General features: G+C 47.4%; 1 protein-coding gene across 1 annotated transcript in view; it reads left to right on the top strand.

Annotated features, from left to right (window-relative positions):
• LOC109288527 (5-formyltetrahydrofolate cyclo-ligase-like) overlaps window positions 1-6,850 on the top strand; it is a 54,270-nt gene that overhangs the window by 611 nt on the left and 46,809 nt on the right. The window lies entirely within an intron of this gene.

The raw sequence follows: 6,850 nt of genomic DNA, 5'->3' as shown, positions 1-6,850 counted from the left end.
CCGGGCCGGGCCTCGCCGCTGCCGCTCGGCGCGGGGGAGCAGCGGGCCTGTATCACCCGGGGGGGAGGGGGGTCGGTTGAGTTAAACCGCCCGGCCCCGCCTGCAGCACTGCCGGGGCGGGGGGTGCTCCAGGGACAGGTAGACATTTCCAGGGGGAAATCTCTGGGTGGGGGGTAGGCAGTGGTCCCCAACCTGTGGGGCGCTGTGTAGGGCGGCCATCGTAGAGGGCGGTCTGGTTGTCCTCTCTTGATACAAAACCCCACGCCTTTGTCCTCTGTTTTTCTCTTCAAGAGAAATTAGACACCTTATCGCCTTTGTTTTTCCCTTGAAGACAAACCCGATGCCTTTATGTCCTCTGGTTTTCTCTTCAAGAGAAACCGGACAGTTTAGCTCTGTTTTTCTCTTCAAGAGAAACTGGACGCCTTTAGGTCCTCTGTGTTTCTCCTGAAGAGAAAAACAGAGGACATAAAGGCGTTGGGTTTCATATCAGCAGAGGCGAGAGTAGCAGAAAACCAGGACGTCCTCGAGGACGACCCTCCTAGGTCAGCGTACCACCAGTGCTGCACAGACAGCCTGCCGAAAGGTTTTGTTATAATTACTTTCAGAGCCGACCTGAGCAGGGTGTGGGGCCCGGGGCAAATCAGCCTGTGCGGGTCCTCAGCCCTGCTCCGATCCGGGCCCTGCACCTGAAGAAGCTGTCGCCGCCGATGCCAGCGGCAGCATTGGCAGCAGGCGAGTCGGGGGGGTAGCGAGCGGCTCCACGGGGCCCCCCAGAGCGTGGGGAATGGGGTGGTCCCCTGCAGGGACGGCCCCGATTACGTTATATGGCAGAAATTTGCAGGTGGTCTTTACGGCTGAGCTGAAGAATGTGCTGGTGGTACACTTAAGGTCGTATCATTTTAACTTGGTGCGAAGTCTGTCAGAGTTTGGGAACTTCTAGGATAGGGCTCATTCATTCAAATACATATTAAATGTTGTCTCCGACTTATGCAGTTGTCCTGCGGATTTTTGAAATGTCCTAGTAACGTGCATTTGCCTTCATGATGGAAAGACAACGCACCGTAATCTGTAACTGAGATGCATGACATGGATGTGCCTGTGTGCTTGCATGTTGTTAACTTGTGTGCTGCAACCTCCCAGAGTACATTCAGAGTTGGTATCCCTATGGGTAACCTTCTCCAGTGTTTTACTACCCTCCTCCTGAGAGAGTGTTTCCTAATATCTAACCTAAGCATCCCTTGCTGCAGCTCAAGACCATTGCTCCTTGTTCTGTCAGCTGCCACCACTGAGAACGGTCCAGCTCCATGTAGCTCTGAGGTGCAGGAGGGGGCATGTAGCCAGGATGTGCAGAAAGGGGCATGTAGCTCTGAGGCAGAGCCGGGGGTGGCCTGTAGCTCAGAGGCGCAGGAGGGGTGGCATGTAGCTGGGACGTGAAGGAGGGGGTGACATGCGGCTCAGAGGTGGAACGAAACCAGCGTGGGAGCTGTAGTTTGGGAGGGGAGAAGACTTGAGAAAAAGCCTGTTCGAAGCTGAAGTGGGTGGGGGAAAAGTAAAGAGAAAGGAATGGAAAAAAAAAAGGTTCAGAACCTTGTACCCATTTCACTGAATTTGGATTGGGATTGGGGGGGCAGTTAGTACTCATGTCCAGGCAGAGCTGAGACCCAGCAGGCTCATTGTATGTCACACCGGGGCAGAGCTGAGCCCAGCGAGCTCATATCACACTGAGGCAGGGTTGAGACCCAGTGGGCTCACTGCATGCCATGCTGGGGCAGAGCTGAGACCCAGCACAGTGGCGGTAGTAGGATTGATTGCTGCTGCTGTTTGTGCAGAGGTGCTAGAGCAAGCAGCAAACTGATGAGCTGAACCTGGGTGCTCAGGGTGGTCAGGGTTGCATCCCTGAGGCTGGGAGGAGGTGTTGGCTTGCTGCTTTGGGCAGTAGAGTTTAGGAGGGTTTCCACAGAGCTGAGAAATGGGAAAGGCTGAGCATTGTGCATTCTGGGCTGCTGGAGGAATTAAAGTGGAGCATTTTATCTCCTCAGAGCATGTTCTAAATGTACACATTTAATTCCTGCTGGGACAGGCCTGTCATCAGCCTCTGAACTGTTGCATATAAAGTAGGGGTAGGTTTAAAGTCCTTTGATACTGCAAATATACCTGACACGACTCCTTTGAGCAGTTTTGTCAATGGTGGGGGACTGGGGAAAACCAAAGCAAGAGTGATCTTGTTTACAAGAGCAGGGTCCAAGGTTGAAAGGAAACGCAGTAGGCCAGAGTGCACGTGGTTGCAGGTTCCAGTGTGAACATTTTATAAAGCTGTCGCCTCACTGGCCGTCTCTTAAGGATACTTTTTTAGCAATGCTGAATTGTACTGAAAGGGCGTGTCCCATTTGGCATATATTTCCATGTATTTTAGCATATTTTCATTCCCCAATTATATTTCTCACATTGTTCTTATAATTTGAAAGCATGTCTTGCAGCATTTAGCTATATAAGACACAGCGTGCTAATAAAACATACTTTTCAAATGCCCAGTGCATGTATGAACTACAGAGTTGTTTTATAGTTGTAATTTTTTTGTTTTAATAAACCCAATAAACTTTTATTTTCAAGTCCCTGCTTGTAATAGAACTGTCTCCCTCTTTGTGCTAGGGACTTCTGGATGATTGACATTGTTTTATAGCTTGCTTCACAAAAGATCTCAAAGCACTTTAGAGAATTTGTTTAGCATCTTGGTGTAGCCATTTCTGGGATGGGATGTTCACAATCTTAAGGGATTGTAGATTTCTACTATGTCCAAGCAGGCACAATTTAAGTAAATCTTCCTCTGTTGACATACTATTCTTCTAATATTTAACATAATGGAAATACACATCGTGAACCTCAGGAATTGAGCACACAACCTTTGAATTTTGGAGTAGTACAGTGCCCTCTATCCTTTGGAGACAGAGATGTTATTCCTTGCCCGTTTAATTAAGAGCAATCTCATGCAGGATGGAGTTTTCAGAAGCACTCAGCATTGACCTACCTTTGCTTCTGTTGAACTCATTAGTAAAACACCCATTGTTGTCAGTGGAAGCAGATTTAAGTCAACACTGAATGCGTTTGAACGTTGCCACCTTTAAAAAAAATAAAGCTATATAAGGAAGATAGGGAACAATTGTCTAGTTCACAGCATACTATGGACATTGATTGAAGTACCAATCCTGCAAGCATGTAAGCATTTAATTTTACTGCTAAGAGACAGAAAGTAGGGCAGAGTGGCACCTTAAACTCACTGGTTCAGAACTTTGTAGGCAGCAATTTGTTTCGTCAGATGCTAGGAATGGAGTCGTGAGCTCTAAATCCATTCCTAATATCTGACAAAGTAGGTTGTTGGCTACAAAAGCTCATGCCTCTCTGAATCAGTTAGTTTTGAACGTGTCACCCTACCATGTCTTCCTTCCAGTCTTTATATTAACATAACTAGCCACCTTTTTACTTCTCTGAGTACTACCCAAGGGGCTATGTGGCTGAGTGTTTGTGAGTTCAGGGGCCTAAATATTTGCAGAAAAATGTGATAGCAGTTAACTGAATTCAGACCTCTCTTTAGACTGGGGCACAAATAACTAACTACATTGTATTATATGTTCTTTCGGGACAGCCAGATCCTGTGTATAGGAGCTGGATATACATGCTTGAAAGGGACACTGGGGGAGGGTGGAGGGATCTCCTGTGGGAGTGAGGTAGAAGAGTAGTAGGTGGGCTGGAGTGGGAGAAATAGGAAGAGCTTTCTTCTATCTGATTGTAAATAGTGGTTGGGAAAGATGGTTGAGAGTAGGACTGTGCGAGGCTTTGGACAGATCTTCGGATCCAGAGAAGCTTCGGACGCTTCGGGGTCTGAAGCAGCACATCCAGGTTGAAGTGCCGCCTCGTTAGGCTTCCTGAAGGGGTTTGGGGGGAACGGCACCCCAAATTCTTGAAACCAAAACTCCTGTCGCGTCTAGGCATTACAACATAGCGGGGCGAACACTGCAGGGGTGGTAGCTCTTGCTGAGGCCACAAAGCCTGCCAAGTTTCAAGAAGATCGGTGCAAGGGTTTGAAGGGAACTGCCCCACAAGCTGCGGACAAGCAAAACTCATGCCATGGGTGCTTGTGGGACTGACTATGTCCGTCTTGGGGCAGCGAGGGGAGACACTGCTGCAGGCCTGGCTGCTGAGCTGCTGTGTTCCCACTTACCAATCAATCATGATTCACCCAGGGACTCAGGGACCAGCTCAATACACAGGACCTAGCTACTACATAATGACTTAACGAGCACCAATCAGCACCTACAAAACCAGGCTAAGGAGAGAAAAAAATACAGACAATTAACTGCCCCAAGACAGACACTGTCTTGGCACCAGTTTTGTCTGTCAGCAGCTAGGGGTGCAGGGCCCTAGACTCCCCCTGCACCGATCTCCTCGACAGCCGGCAGGCGTCGTGGCCTCAGCAGGGGCCACCATCCCTGCAGCTGTCACCCCGCTGCGCCTGAACACACGCAGTGTCACCCATGGCACGAGTTTTGCTTGTCCGCAGCTTGAGGTGTAGTTCCCCCCAAACCCCTGCACCGATCTCCTTGAAACCTGGCAGGCTTTGTGGCCTCAGCAAGAGCTACCACCCCTGCAGTTTCGACCCCCCTGTGGTGTAACACACAGCCATGACATGAGTTTGGCTTTCAAGAATTTGGGGTACAGTTCCTCCCAAACCCGTGCACCGATCTTCTTGAAACTTGGCAGGTTTCATGCTCTCAGAAGAGGCTACCGTTCCTGCAAGTTTCATGCAAATTGGACAAAAAACAACAATGTTATTGATATTTGATTGATTCCACATTATACCCAATGGCCGGATCTCTGAGGCTGCTCCAAACTTTGGAGCCGTTTTGGCCAGATCGATGCAGAAACTCGGTCCAGAATTCTGGATCAGATCTCGGCCATCTGAAGTGGCCGGATCCGAAGCCAAATCGGATCGCTGCCGACTCACACAGGCCTAGTTGAGAGTGGCTGGAGGGCTTGCTTATGGGGCATTTAGGCAGAGGAGTGGGAGTTCAGGTTTGAATTCTGAAGCTTTGGGAAATCTGTTATTTTTTATCTGTGGATTGCTGATTTATTGTAAGATGCTCTCTCTAATTCTGCCCTCTCTCTCTTGGATAGGGCAGAATATAAATGTTAAAAATAAATAATAAATATTGTTAGGAGATAGTGTAGCAAGCCTCAGAGAAATGCTTGAAAGTGTCAAGAAAACATGTTAAGTAATTAAAGGATGAAAACTTGACCGCCCAATAGTTATAAACAGTTGCAAATGAGACAAGAGAAACTTTACTGGTAAATTCCTATCTTGAAAACATCTTAATTCAACTTGGAGTAGCTGCACTAGGTTTACTTCTCTACTAGTATTTAATTAGCTTCTGGATGGCTCAATGTTTGTGCTCATGACTGAAGTCACGCTGTTTGCATGCCCTGATTCTGCAATAATAGCCATGACAACGGCCAACATTTTTCCTCTGGAAATTTCTGTATAGTTTTCATGAACTATTCTGAATCACAAGGACTGCATAATTTCACAGGTTTCCAAATGAAAAAATATTGTTTAGTGAACCTTGTTCTTACATTTCAAGTTTTGAATGCTTACTGGCCATACAGTCATTTTATTTTTTAGATATACCAGGACAAGTTCCAGTAGTCAGGTATTTATGCCCTGACTTGAGAACACCGTGGAGAAAATGGGACACAAGCTTTAAGTTTTGATTCTATTTTCCCACCAAACCCGTGAGAAAGATCTACTCTGTGGGTCCTGTTTGTCCTGAGTCACAGATGCATCCTACAGACTATGGATTTGGGGTCTGTCTCTATGTTGTCTTTTAGTTATCCCAGGTAATCAGTGATATGCCCTTAGTGGCCCCCCTGATCAAGGGGGCTTATAGCTCTGCTTGGTGGGCTTTAACCCATGTTCTGGAATAATACATCAAAAGGCCTATGCATTTGATGGTGGTGAGGGGTGGAGTGAGGAATAGTACTTCTGTAAAATCATAATGAGGTACTTTCCTGCCTTGTGCAGGAAATGTTGTATGCGTGTTATGAATAATCTGTGTGGACGTGGGCAGAGGACTATGGTAAAAGGGACAGGGCCTCTAAGATACCAACATACCAACAAAAGAGTAAGGCAATTCCCTTTCAGTCCCTGGGTTAGCTTGGAGAGGGCAGCAATAAGACTGTCTTATCAGCAGAAAGGGAGAGAGAAAACCTGGGAACTCAGATTCTTACAGAAAGGTCACGTCAGGCTAAGGAAGCAGGTCCTTGAAAAGGGCTTTGAGCTTCAAATTTTGTTCCTAAAGTAAAGCTTTACCTAGCTTTTTTTCCTTCTTGAGTTACAAAAATTGACATATTCCTCTACCTGCCAAGGCCCAGGTGTGTGATGCAGGGTGTGATAAAGACCAGTGGTTCTCAACCTTTTTTGTACCAAGACCCATTTGTAAACAACAATGGCCAGTCCTGACCCAGTGCCCCTTACTCCCAACCTGCTGGTCCCTGCCCCCAGGTCCCCAGTGCAGGGGGTGGGTGAGTAGGGCAGGGTGGGGTATGTGTAGGGCATGGGAGGGCCCAAGCAACCCCTTGCAGGCTGGAACTCTGCCTGCCTGCAAAGGAAAAGTTATGATTTCCCACATTTTTCTCCTTTAAAGGAGAATCCATTTTTCAAGTTTGTTGATTCATTTTTCAAGTTTGTTTCTGACCCTTTCATATATTCTTCCTACCCACTTTTGGGTCGTGACCCACAGGTTGAGAAAAGCTGATAAAGATGAATAAGGACTTCCCAGGCCTAGCAGGTTCTCACTTT

The sequence above is a fragment of the Gavialis gangeticus genome, unplaced genomic scaffold (genome assembly GCF_001723915.1).
Source record: "Gavialis gangeticus isolate Ggan-Ray unplaced genomic scaffold, GavGan_comp1, whole genome shotgun sequence".
NCBI lineage: Eukaryota > Metazoa > Chordata > Crocodylia > Gavialidae > Gavialis > Gavialis gangeticus.
This window is presented reverse-complemented; position numbering and strand designations above follow the sequence as displayed.